Raw genomic sequence first — 14,228 nt, 5'->3', positions numbered from 1 at the left:
ATTTTTACTTTTAAATACATGTTGCTTAGTTTAAACGTGGAAGTAGATGTTTTCTTACCAGACGCACCCAATCATTAGTGGCGGCAGGGTAGCCCTAGTGGTTAGATCGTTGGACTAGAAACCGTAAGGTTGCAAGTTCAAATCCCCGAGCTGACAAGGTACAAATCTGTCGTTCTGCCCCTGAACAGGCAGTTAACCCACTGTTCCTAGGCAGTCATTGAAAATAAGAATTTGTTCTTAACTGACTTGCGTAGTTTAAATAAAGGTTGAATAAAAAATAAAAATGAGGATGAATACCACTAACACATCATTAACCCATTGAACATGTGTGGTATTTTTTGTATTTATTTTTTTATTTTTTTTATTTGATTGGTATACCAATGTTAACTTTTTGTATTTTTACCCAATCGTACTAATAACCCAGCATTTTCTCTAACTCTGTCACCTGGACCTCAAGGGGTACATGGCTGATTCAAAGGATCAAAGCTTATTTGAATCAGCCAGGGCAACAAAACAGAACGTGCACCCACCCCTTTTGGAGTCCCGACGACAGAGTTTTGGGGAAAATCCTTTACTAACCTCCTAATGCTAAAAATATATTCAGAGTTTGGGAACATCGCTTGTCTTTGAGGAACGAACAAAGTTGATTTTTAGACGAGCGCTTCATTGAATCGCACCCTTATGTAGCATACGACCTTTGACCTCAACCCTATGGTCTCTGGTCAAGGGTAGTGCACTAAAGGAATAGGGTGCCACGTGCCTTTTCCCAGGATCGACCCGGCGCCTGTAGTGACGCCTCTAGCACTGAGATGTAGTGCCTTACACTGCTGTGCCACTCGGGAGCTTATAGCACAAACTGATCTGGGACCAGGCTACAATTAACCAACGATAAGCTAGTAAAGGTAGTAAATGTAACCATTGATTTGACCCTCGAATACTGTACAGCAATAACTATTCCTATACTATCCACAGGAGTAGGGTGACGTTGCCCCTAAATGCTGACCTTGGGTCAGTTTTGCATTTCCCCCACTAATGGGGAAAGGGGGGGGGTACCTAGTCAGTTGCACAACCGAGTGCATTCAACTGAAATGTCTTTCACATTTAACCCAAACCCTCAATCAGAGGAGGGGGGGGGGCTGCCTTAATCGACATCATTGGTTCACGGGAAGCAGTTGGTTAACTGCCTTGCTCAAGAGCAGAACGGCAGATTTTTCCAGCTCCGGGATTTGAACCAGCGACCTTTTGTTTGCTGTCCCAACACTCTTTAACCGCTCGGCTACCTGCCACCCATAGTTGGCGTTCAGGATTGGCATTTCACATGTTTTGACCAAGTACTAGCATTTTGTTTTGTGCACACAGCCATGCAATCTCCATAGACAAACATTGTCAGTAGAATGGCCCTTACTGAAGAGCTCTGTGAATTTCAACGTGGCACCGTCATAGGATGCCACCTTTCCAACAAGTCTGTTAATCAAATTTCTGCCCTGCTAGAGCTGCTCCGGGTCAACTAAGTGCTGTTATTGTGAAGTGGAAACGTCTAGGAGCAACAACGGCTCAGCGGCAAAGTGGTAGGCCACACAAGCTCACGTAACGGGACCGCCATCAACACTCGCAACAGAGTTCCAAACTGCCTCTGGAAGCAACGTCAGCACAATAACTGTTCGTAAGGAGCTTCATGAAGTGTGTTTCCATGGCAGAGCAGCCGCACACAAGCCTCAGATCATCACGCGCAATGGCAAGTGTCGGCTGGAGTGGTGTAAAGCTTGCTGCCATTGGACTCTGGAGCCCTTTCCTGTTTCAGCATAACCCCCGTGCACAAAGCGAAATCCATACAGGAATTTTGTCGGTATGGAGGAACTTGACTGTTCTGCACATAGCCCTGACCTCATCCCCATCGAACACTTTTGGGATGGATTGGAACGCCGACTGCAAGCCAGGCCTAATCTCCCAACATCAGTGCCTGACCTCACTAATGCTCTTGCGGCTGAATGGAAGCAAATCCCAGCAGCAATGTTCCAACATCTAGTGGAAAGCCTTCCCAGAAGAGTGGAGGCTGTTTATAACAGCAAAGGGGGGACCAACTCCATTTGTATGCCCATGATTTGGAGTGTTTGACGAGCAGGTGTCCACATACTTTTTGATTTTTGTGTGTTTTAGTACCAGTCAAAAGCTTAGACACCTACTCCTTCCAGGATTTTTCTTTTAAATGTACTATTTTCTACATTGTAGAATATTGGTGAAGACATCAAAATGATGAATAACAAGGAATAATGTAGTAACCAAGAGTGTTAAACAAATCAAAATAGATTTTGTATTTCAGATTCTTGAAAGTAGCCACCATTTGCCTTGACAGCTTTGCACACTCTTGGCATTCTCTCAACCAGCTTCATGAGGTAGTCACCTGGAATACATTTCAGTTAACAGGTGCGCCTTGTTAAAAGTTGATTTGTGGACTTTCTTTAATGCATTTGAGCCAATCGTGTTGTGTTGTGACAAAGTAGGAGTGGTATACAGACGATGGTATTTTACCAAATAGGGCAAAGTCAGAAGAACCGACGGTATAAATTAAAATCAATCATTACTTTAAGACATGAAGGTCAGTCAATCCAGAAGATTTCAAGAACTTTGAAAGTTTCTTCAAGTGCAGTCGCAAAAACCATCAAGCGCGATAATGAATCTGTCTCATGAGGACCACCACAGGAAAGGAAGTGCCAGAGTTACCTCTGCTGCAGAGGATAAGTTCATTAGAGTTACCTGTCTCTCATGAGGACCGCCACAGGAAAGGAAGAGCCAGAGTTACTTCTGCTGCAGAGGATAAGTTCATTAGAGTTAACTGGCTCTCATGAGGACCTGTCACAGGAAAGGAAGAGCCAGAGTTACCTCTGCTGCAGAGGATAAGTTCATTAAGAGCTACCAGCCTCAGAAAGCGCAGCCCAAATAAATGCTTCAGAGTTCAAGTAACAGACACATCTCAACATCAACTGTTTAGAGGAGACCGCGTGAATCAGGGATTCATGTTTTGATTTGCAGCAAAGAAACCACTACTAAAGGACACCAATAAGAAGAGACTTGCTTGGAATCGAGAAGCAAGAGCAATGTACAGGAGACTGGTGGAAATGTGTCCTTTTGGTGTGACGAATCCAAATGTGAGATTTTTGGTTCCAACGGCCGTGTTTGAACTGCAGAGTAGGTGAACGGATGATCTCCGCGTGTGGTTCCCACCGTGAGGCATGGAGGAGGAGGTGTGACGCTGTGGGGGTGCTTTGCTGGTGACCCTGTCTGTGATTTATTTAGAATAAGAATTCACTTAACCAGCATGACTACCACAGCATTCTTCAGCAAAGGGTGGCTACGTTGAAGAAGCAAAAATATATTTTTATTTGTTTAACACTTTGTTTGGTTACTACATGATTCCATATTTGTTATTTCATAGTTTTGATGTCTTCACTATTATTCTACAATGTAGAAAATAGTAAAAAATAAAAAAGAACCCTGGAATGAGTAGGTGTGACCAAACGTTTTGACTGGACTTGTAAATTAAGTTGCACAATGAGCACTTGCTTTCTCTCAAATATACGGTTACAGTTGTTGGTTAGCTAGCTTGTGATTTTTGTTTTTGTTGCCATTTTATCATAGTTGTGACTTCAGTCAAAACACCTCAAGTCAAGATTCCCCACTTGGCAGTTTCAGGTCATTGTTGCTAGCTATCTGGCCATCCAGAACCACCACCACGACCTTCTGTCCCATTGGAAGCGTGCGCCTCGCTTTCGTAATATTCTCCGCTAACCTGTCTATGGTGTGTGCCAAGTTTCTAAATCTCATTATTTCTGTATGTGCGCAGTCTTTTTCAGAAATGGCGCGTGCAGATATTTATTGTAAAATTCATGCTACGGTTATAAATGAGGCCCTTGGTCTCTACCAATAATGTATATAAACCCTAGATCGCTGATGCTATGTGTTGGCCATTGAGAGTTTTTGAAGCCACTGGTCGGCCATATTGGCTCTCCCCAGTAGAAGTCCTCCATAGGAATGAATGAAATTCTACAGTATTTCAATTCAATGTTTCAAGGACAAAATGAATTTTTTTTTGTTGTTGTTGTTGTGGGGAAAGTAACATTTAGTATTATACTTTAAGAAAATGTTTATATACTGTATTTTGTAGACTTTAATTTTAAGGCATTTATACTACCCCCCACTTTATTTTATTTTTTACAATGGTGATGACAGTCTAAGTTACAGATGCACAAATGTCACCCCCAATACTTGCTAACCTCTCCTGTTATTGTGATGGTGAGAGATTAGCATGTCTTGTTGGGTATGATATAAAATGCTAACCTCCCCTGTTATTGTAATGGTGAGAGGTTAGCATGTCTTGTTGGGTATGATATAAAATGCTAACCTCCCCTGTTATTGTAATGGTGAGAGGTTAGCATGTCTTGTTGGGTATGATATAAAATGCTAACCTCTCCTGTTATTGTAATGGTGAGAGATTAGCATGTCTTGTTGGGTATGATATAACATGCTAACCTCCCCTGTTATTGTAATGGTGAGAGATTAGCATGTCTTGTTGGGTATGATATAAAATGCTAACCTCCCCTGTTATTGTGATGGTGAGAGGTTAGCATGTCTTGTTGGGTATGATATAAAATGCTAACCTCTCCTGTTATTGTAATGGTGAGAGATTAGCATGTCTTGTTGGGTATGTTATAAAATGCTAACCTCTCCTGTTATTGTAATGGTGAGACATTAGCATGTCTTGTTGGGTATGATATAAAATGCTAACCTCCTGTTATTGTAATGGTGAGAGATTAGCATGTCTTGTTGGGTATGATATAAAATGCTAACCTCCCCTGTTATTGTAATGGTGAGAGGTTAGCATGTCTTGTTGGGTATGATATAAAATGTTAACCTCTCCTGTTATTGTAATGGTGAGAGGTTAGCATGTCTTGTTGGGTATGATATAAAATGCTAACCTCTCCTGTTATTGTAATGGTGAGAGGTTAGCATGTCTTGTTGGGTATGATATAAAATGCTAACCTCCCTGTTATTGTAATGGTGAGAGGTTAGCATGTCTTGTTGGGTATGATATAAAATGTTAACCTCTCCTGTTATTGTAATGGTGAGAGGTTAGCATGTCTTGTTGGGTATGATATAAAATGCTAACCTCTCCTGTTATTGTAATGGTGAGAATGGGTATGATATAAAATGCTAACCTCTCCTGTTATTGTAATGGTGAGAGGTTAGCATGTCTTGTTGGGTATGATATAAAATGCTAACCTCTCCTGTTATTGTAATGGTGAGAGGTTAGCATGTCTTGTTGGGTATGATATAAAATGCTAACCTCCCCTGTTATTGTAATGGTGAGAGATTAGCATGTCTTGTTGGTTATGATATAAAATGCTAACCTCCCTGTTATTGTAATGGTGAGAGATTAGCATGTCTTGTTGGGTATGATATAAAATGCTAACCTCTCCTGTTATTGTAATGGTGAGAGATTAGCATGTCTTGTTGGGTATGATATAACATGCTAACCTCCCCTGTTATTGTAATGGTGAGAGATTAGCATGTCTTGTTGGGTATGATATAAAATGCTAACCTCCCCTGTTATTGTAATGGTGAGAGATTAGCATGTCTTGTTGGGTATGATATAAAATGCTAACCTCCCCTGTTATTGGGATGGTGAAAAGTTAGCATGTCTTGGGGTTATGATATTTGTTTGTCTCTTAACTTTCTCACTTATTATTATTATTATTATTATAATTGTTATTATTATTGTTATTATTATTACAATAAAAGTGATTCTGCGCTTTAACCTCAGTCATTGTTTGTCAAATCCAAGCTTTTGGAGTAGAGAGACTAAAGAAGAACAAATGCTTCACTGTCTCAATAATTACAGAGTCTACTGCGTTTGGTTAACTAGGGCCTTTACTCACCTATAGGGGATGTGTCCCAATTCTTTCCTTCCTCCCAAACTGTACACTTGTTCACTCCACTGCAATGATTTTAAAGGAAAGAATGACTGACAGGGCTGACCCGAAGACATAAGCAGCATTTTGCGACCGCTTTGGGCCCCCGCGGCCAGTTTTGGGAACTCAGTTCGGGGTCTCAACTCACTGTTGAGATTTAGAGTACTAGAATACACAATGTGTCATTTCAAAATGTGGTTTTGCAGTCACTCGATAAGCCCATGTCAGGTAACATGTTTTAGATTTGGTAAATGAGTCTAGTCAGCAATCTAAACCTGGTATCAATCCTGGTGGATTCACTGACTGGGCACACAGGGCTCCTGTTGATTATGTTAGTTACTCTTACGCCATGCTAATATGATACTTACGCCATGCTAATATGATACTTACGCCATGCTAATATGATACATATGCCATGCTAATATAATACTTACGCCATGCTAATATAATACTTACGCCATGCTAATATAATACTTACGCCATGCTAATATGATACTTACGCCATGCTAATATGATACTTACGCCATGCTAATATGATACTTACGCCATGCTAATATGATACTTACGCCGTGCTAATATGATACATACGCCATGCTAATATAATACTTACGCCATGCTAATATGATACATACGCCATGCTAATATGATACTTACTCCATGCTAATATAATACTTACGCCATGCTAATATGATACATACGCCATGCTAATATGATACATACGCCATGCTAATATGATACATACGCCATGCTAATATGATACTTACGCCATGCTAATATGATACTTACGCCATGCTAATATGATACATACGCCATGCTAATATGATACTTACGCCATGCTAATATAATACTTACGCCATGCTAATATGATACTTACGCCATGCTAATATGATACTTACGCCATGGTAATATAATACTTACGCCATGCTAATATAATACTTACGCCATGCTAATATGATACATACGCCATGCTAATATGATACTTACTCCATGCTAATATAATACTTACGCCATGCTAATATGATACATACGCCATGCTAATATGATACATACGCCATGCTAATATGATACATACGCCATGCTAATATGATACATACGCCATGCTAATATGATACTTACGCCATGCTAATATGATACATACGCCATGCTAATATGATACTTACGCCATGCTAATATGATACTTACGCCATGCTAATATAATACTTACGCCATGCTAATATAATACTTACGCCATGCTAATATGATACTTACGCCATGGTAATATAATACGTACGCCATGCTAATATAATACTTACGCCATGCTAATATGATACTTACGCCATGCTAATATGATACTTACGCCATGCTAATATAATACTTACGTCATGCTAATATAATACTTACGCCATGCTAATATAATACTTACGCCATGCTATTATAATACTTACGCCATGCTAATATAATACTTACGCCATGCTAATATGATACTTACGCCATGCTAATATGATACTTACGCCATGCTAATATAATACTTACGCCATGCTAATATGATACTTACGCCATGCTAATATGATACTTACGCCATGCTAATATGATACTTACGCCATGCTAATATGATACTTACGCCATGCTAATATGATACTTACGCCATGCTAATATAATACTTACGCCATGCTAATATGATACTTACGCCATGCTAATATGATACTTACGTCATGCTAATATAATACTTACTCAGATGGCATATTAGCATGGTGTTTGTCGTGTCTCAATTTGCTTCAAAACTGCAACATTTTTAAGGCCCTGATGACTGGTACAAGAAATATGGTCAAAACTTCCACTAGAGTGTGCCTACACCCATCCAATGCTCCCACTAGAGTGTGCCTACACCCATCCAATGCTCCCACTAGAGCGTGCCTACACCCATCCAATGCTCCCACTAGAGTGTGCCTACACCCATCCAATGCTCCCACTAGAGCGTGCCTACACCCATCCAATGCTCCCACTAGAGCGTGCCTACACCCATCCAATGCTCCCACTAGAGCGTGCCAACACCCATCCAATGCTCCCACTAGAGCGTGCCTACACCCATCCAATGCCAACACCCATCCAATGCCTACACCCACCCAATGCTCCCACTAGAGCATGCCTACACCCATCCAATGCCTACACCCATCCAATGCCTACACCCACCCAATGCTCCCACTAGAGCGTGCCTACACCCATCCAATGCCTACACCCATCCAATGCCTACACCCACCCAATGCTCCCACTAGAGCGTGCCTACACCCATCCAATGCCTACACCCATCCAATGCTCCCACTAGAGCGTGCCTACACCCATCCAATGCTCCCACTAGAGCGTGCCTACACCCATCCAATGCTCCCACTAGAGCGTGCCTACACCCATCCAATGCCTACACCCATCCAATGCTCCCACTAGAGCGTGCCTACACCCATCCAATGCCTACACCCATCCAATGCTCCCACTAGAGCGTGCCTACACCCATCCAATGCTCCCACTAGAGCGTGCCTACACCCATCCAATGCTCCCACTAGAGCGTGCCTACACCCATCCAATGCTCCCACTAGAGCGTGCCACACATCCATCCAATGCTCCCACTAGAGCGTGCCTTCACCCATCCAATGCCACCCATCCAATGCTCCCACTAGAGCGTGCCTACACCCATCCAATGCTCCCACTAGAGCGTGCCTACACCCATCCAATGCTCCCACTAGAGCGTGCCTACACCCATCCAATGCTCCCACTAGAGCGTGCCTACACCCATATATATATGCCATTTAGCTGACGCTTTTATCCAAAGCGACTTACAGTCATGTGTGCATACATTCTACGTATGGGTGGTCCCGGGAATCGAACCCACTACCCTGGCGTTACAAGCGCCATGCTCTACCAACTGAGCCACAGAAGCACCCATCCAATGCTCCCACTAGAGCATGCCTACACCCATCCAATGCCTACACCCATCCAATGCTCCCACTAGAGCGTGCCTACACCCATCCAATGCTCCCACTAGAGCGTGCCTACACCCATCCAATGCTCCCACTAGAGCGTGCCTACACCCATCCAATGCTCCCACTAGAGCGTGCCTACACCCATCCAATGCCTACACCCATCCAATGCCTACACCCATCCAATGCTCCCACTAGAGCGTGCCAACACCCATCCAATGCTCCCACTAGAGCGTGCCTACACCCATCCAATGCTCCCACTAGAGCGTGCCTACACCCATCCAATGCTCCCACTAGAGCGTGCCTACACCCATCCAATGCTCCCACTAGAGCGTGCCTACACCTATCCAATGCTCCCACTAGAGCGTGCCTACACCCATCCAATGCTCCCACTAGAGCGTGCCTACACCCATCCAATGCTCCCACTAGAGCGTGCCTACACCCATCCAATGATTTTTTAAATTTGTAGGAAGTAGTGAACGAGTACGCACTTCAGGAGAAAGACAATATTATTAGGCCACACCCATGCTGTAACTGGGTGTATTTATTTTTTAATTTTTAATTTTACCTTTATTTTACTAGGCAAGTCAGTTAAGAACAAATTCTTATTTTCAATGACGGCCTAGGAACAGTGGGTTAACTGCCTGTTCAGGGGCAGAACGACAGATTTGTACCTTGTCAGCTTGGGGATTTGAACTTGCAACCTTTCGCTTACTAGTCCAACGCTCTAACCACTAGGCTACCTACCCCGAGGGCGGAGGGGCTGTGGGATATACAGAGAAAAGGAATGAGAAGGGTAGAGTTTAGGGTAGGAGGAGGACAGCGAAAAGGAATGAGAAGGGTGGAGTTTAGGGTAGTAGGAGGACAGAAAATGAATGAGAAAGGTGGAGTTTAGGGTTGGAGGAGGACAGAAAAGGAATGAAGGGTAGCGTTTAGGTTTGGAGGACAGAGAAGGGTGGAGTTTAGGGTAGGAGGAGGACAGAAAATGAATGAGAAAGGTGGAGTTTAGGGTTGGAGGAGGACAGAAAAGGAATGAAGGGTGGAGTTTAGGGTAGGAGGGGGACAATGAGTTTAGGGTAGGAGGGGGACAATGAGTTTAGGGTAGGAGGGGGACAATGAGTTTAGGGTAGGAGGGGGACAATGAGTTTAGGGTAGGAGGGGGACAATGAGTTTAGGGTAGGAGGGGGACAATGAGTTTAGGGCAGGAGGGGGACAATGAGTTTAGGGCAGGAGGGGGACAATGAGTTTAGGGCAGGAGGGGGACAATGAGTTTAGGGCAGGAGGGGGACAATGAGTTTAGGGCAGGAGGGGGACAATGAGTTTAGGGTAGGAGGGGGACAATGAGTTTAGGGTAGGAGGGGGACAGAAAAGGAATGAAGGGTGGAGTTTAGGGTAGGAGGACAGAGAAGGGTGGAGTTTAGGGTAGGAGGAGGACAAAAAATGAATGAGAAAGGTGGAGTTTAGGGTTGGAGGAGGACAGAAAAGGAATGAAGGGTGGAGTTTAGGGTTGGAAGGGGACAGGGAATCACAGTTGAGATACAATGAGTTTAGGGTAGGAGGGGGACAATGAGTTTAGGGTAGGAGGGGGACAATGAGTTTAGGGTAGGAGGGGGACAATGAGTTTAGGTAGGAGGGGGACAATGAGTTTAGGGTAGGAGGGGGACAATGAGTTTAGGGTAGGAGGGGGACAATGAGTTTAGGGCAGGAAGGGGACAATGAGTTTAGGGTAGGAGGGGGACAGAAAATGAATGAGAAAGGTGGAGTTTAGGGTTGGAGGAGGACAGAAAATGAATGAAGGGTGGAGTTTAGGGTTGGAAGGGGACAGGGAATCACAGTTGAGATACAATGAGTTTAGGGTAGGAGGGGGACAATGAGTTTAGGGTAGGAGGGGGACAATGAGTTTAGGGTAGGAGGGGGACAATGAGTTTAGGGTAGGAGGGGGACAATGAGTTTAGGGTAGGAGGGGGACAATGAGTTTAGGGTAGGAGGGGGACAATGAGTTTAGGGTAGGAGGGGGACAATGAGTTTAGGGTAGGAGGGGGACAATGAGTTTAGGGTAGGAGGGGGACAATGAGTTTAGGGTAGGAGGGGGACAATGAGTTTAGGGTAGGAGGGGGACAATGAGTTTAGGGTAGGAGGGGGACAATGAGTTTAGGGTAGGAGGGGGACAATGAGTTTAGGGTAGGAGGGGGACAATGAGTTTAGGGTAGGAGGGGACAATGAGTTTAGGGTAGGAGGGGACAATGTGCTTAGGGTAGGAGGGGGACAATGAGTTTAGGGCAGGAGGGGGACAATGAGTTTAGGGCAGGAGGGGGACAATGAGTTTAGGGCAGGAGGGGGACAATGAGTTTAGGGCAGGAGGGGGACAATGAGTTTAGAGTAGGAGGGGGACAATGAGTTTAGGGTAGGATGGGGACAATGAGTTTAGGGCAGGAGGGGGACAATGAGTTTAGGGCAGGAGGGGGACAATGAGTTTAGGGTAGGAGGGGGACAATGAGTTTAGGGTTGGAAGGGGACAATGAGTTTAGGGTTGGAAGGGGACAATGAGTTTAGGGTTGGAAGGGGACAATGAGTTTAGGGTAGGAGGGGGACAATGAGTTTAGGGTAGGAGGGGGACAATGAGTTTAGGGTAGGAGGGGGACAATGAGTTTAGGTAGGAGGGGGACAATGAGTTTAGGGTAGGAGGGGGACAATGAGTTTAGGGTAGGAGGGGGACAATGAGTTTAGGGTAGGAGGGGGACAGAGAATCACAGTTGAGATACAAGGCCCTCTTTGGGCATCTGGTCGTGATCAAAATGTTTGCCACTGTAGAATACAGTCAAACTCCTACAGTATGCAGTCAGAAGAACACACTGCTTTACAGGAGAGGACTGTCATGCCCCAGTAGGTTAGGTGTTATAGCATAGGGTTGGGCCCTGTTGTTATGGAGAGGTGTATTATTTTTTATTACTATTTAACCTTTATTTAACTAGTCAAGTCAGTTAAGAACAATTTTTTTTTTTAGAATGACGGCCTAGGAACAGTGGATTAACTGGTCTAGGAACAGTGGGTTAACTGGTCTAGGAACAGTGGGTTAACTGGTCTAGGAACAGTGGGTTAACTGGTCTAGGAACAGTGGGTTAACTGGTCTAGGAACAGTGTGTTAACTGGTCTAGGAACAGTGGGTCAACTGGTCTAGGAACAGTGGGTCAACTGGTCTAGGAACAGTGGGTCAACTGGTCTAGGAACAGTGGGTCAACTGGTCTAGGAACAGTGGGTCAACTGGTCTAGGAACAGTGGGTTAACTGGTCTAGGAACAGTGGGTTAACTGGTCTAGGAACAGTGGGTTAACTGGTCTAGGAACAGTGGGGTTAACTGGTCTAGGAACAGTGGGGTTAACTGGTCTAGGAACAGTGGGGTTAACTGGTCTAGGAACAGTGGGGTTAACTGGTCTAGGAACAGTGGGGTTAACTGGTCTAGGAACAGTGGGGTTAACTGGTCTAGGAACAGTGGGGTTAACTGGTCTAGGAACAGTGGGGTTAACTGGTCTAGGAACAGTGGTGTTAACTGGTCTAGGAACAGTGGGGTTAACTGGTCTAGGAACAGTGGGGTTAACTGGTCTAGGAACAGTGGGGTTAACTGGTCTAGGAACAGTGGGTTAACTGGTCTAGGAACAGTGGGGTTAACTGGTCTAGGAACAGTGGGGTTAACTGGTCTAGGAACAGTGGGGTTAACTGGTCTAGGAACAGTGGGGTTAACTGGTCTAGGAACAGTGGGGTTAACTGGTCTAGGAACAGTGGGGTTAACTGGTCTAGGAACAGTGGGGTTAACTGGTCTAGGAACAGTGGGGTTAACTGGTCTAGGAACAGTGGATTAACGGCCTTGTTTAGGGACAGAACAATTTATTCTACTACACTACTTTGTCAGGCCCAGAGTTATCCCTGTCCAGGAAGGGCCCAGAGTGTTTCTTGGTCAGGTTAAACTCCTGGCCCTACTATGCATAATGCCAGTGGACAGTCTGACCGAGACACCCTATGATGTCATATAAATGTAGACACTAGGGGGCAGTCCCGCTCTCGCAGAAGGTGGTGGAGAGAAGAAGAAGAAGAAGAATCCCATCAGAAGCCATTCCTAAGCAACCAACAGTGTGCCCTCTACTTTTCCCCCTCGACTTGATTTGGCAGCCAACCTGAGCTGGATGATGTCATGGTTTTACAGTCTGTTCAATGTAATACAGCAACAATGTCATGTGGGGCAACAGGAGTACTATGGCAACAGGAGTACTATGGCAACGGGAGTACTATGGCAACAGGAGTACTATGGCAACAGGAGTACTATGGCAACAGGAGTACTATGTCAACAGGAGTACTATGGCAACAGGAGTACTATGGCAACAGGAGTACTATGGCAACAGGAGTACTATGGCAACAGGAGTACTATGGCAACAGGAGTACTATGGCAACAGGAGTACTATGGCAACAGGAGTATTATGGCAACAGGAGTACTATGGCAACAGGAGTACTATGGCAACGGGAGTACTATGGCCTTTCCATAGTTTTGTTCAATCATTCGAGACCATCAGACAAAGGTCTGGGTTCATGTCAATGATGTGTATATAAGCACTAGATTGTGAATATACACTGAGGGTACAAAACATTAGGAACACCTGCTTTTTCCATGACAGACTGACCAGGTGAAATCTATGATCCCCATATTATTGTCGCTTATTAAATCTAATTCAATCAGTGTAGACGAAGGGGAGGAGACGGGTTGATGAAGGATTTTTAAACCTTGAGACAATTGAGACATGGATTGTGTATGTGTGCCATTCAGAGGGCGAATGAGCAAGACAAAATATTTAAGTTCCTTTGAACAGGATATGGTTGTAGGTGTTAGGCGCACTGGTTTGTGTCAAGAACTGCAACGCTACTGGGTTTTTCACACTCAACTGTTTTTTTTTTTTGTGTATCAAGAATGGTCCACCACACAAAGGACATCCAGCCAACTTGACACAACTGTGGGAAGCATTGGGGTCAACAGGGGCCAGCATCCCTGTGGAACGCTTTCAACACCTTGTAGAGTCCATGTCCCGATGAACTGAGGCTGTTCTGAGGACAAAAGGAGGTGCAACTCAATATTAGCAAGGTGTTCTTAATGTTTTGTACACACAGTTAAGAAAACCATTCCATGGGTTGAAACAGACTTTCACCATCTATCAATGGATTCAGGATGTTTCTAGGGATTTTTAATTAGTTTATGAATAATTTGCTCTCTCAAAATCCCTCTCACTCTCCCTCCCTCTCTCCTTCTGACCCTCCTGCTCTCTCCAATTGTG

At 44.3% G+C, this 14,228-nt stretch overlaps 1 long non-coding RNA gene across 4 annotated transcripts; it reads left to right on the top strand.

Moving 5' to 3' along the window:
- The first annotated feature begins 4,482 nt into the window (after positions 1 to 4,482).
- On the top strand, positions 4,483 to 5,817 carry LOC127910001 (uncharacterized). Of its 4 annotated transcripts, none has more exons than XR_008073438.1 (4): positions 4,483 to 4,617; positions 4,808 to 4,871; positions 5,240 to 5,303; positions 5,431 to 5,817. It is a non-coding gene; the product is annotated as an uncharacterized LOC127910001 (long non-coding RNA). The 4 variants fall into 4 exon arrangements; XR_008073437.1 differs by lacking the exon at positions 5,240 to 5,303 and adding an exon at positions 4,936 to 4,999; XR_008073439.1 differs by lacking the exon at positions 5,240 to 5,303.
- The last annotated feature ends 8,411 nt before the right edge of the window (positions 5,818 to 14,228 follow it).

This window comes from Oncorhynchus keta, chromosome 20, assembly GCF_023373465.1.
Source record: "Oncorhynchus keta strain PuntledgeMale-10-30-2019 chromosome 20, Oket_V2, whole genome shotgun sequence".
Lineage (NCBI taxonomy): Eukaryota > Metazoa > Chordata > Actinopteri > Salmoniformes > Salmonidae > Oncorhynchus > Oncorhynchus keta.
The sequence above is the reverse complement of the archived record's forward strand: the minus strand, read 5'-3'. Positions and strand labels throughout refer to the sequence as shown.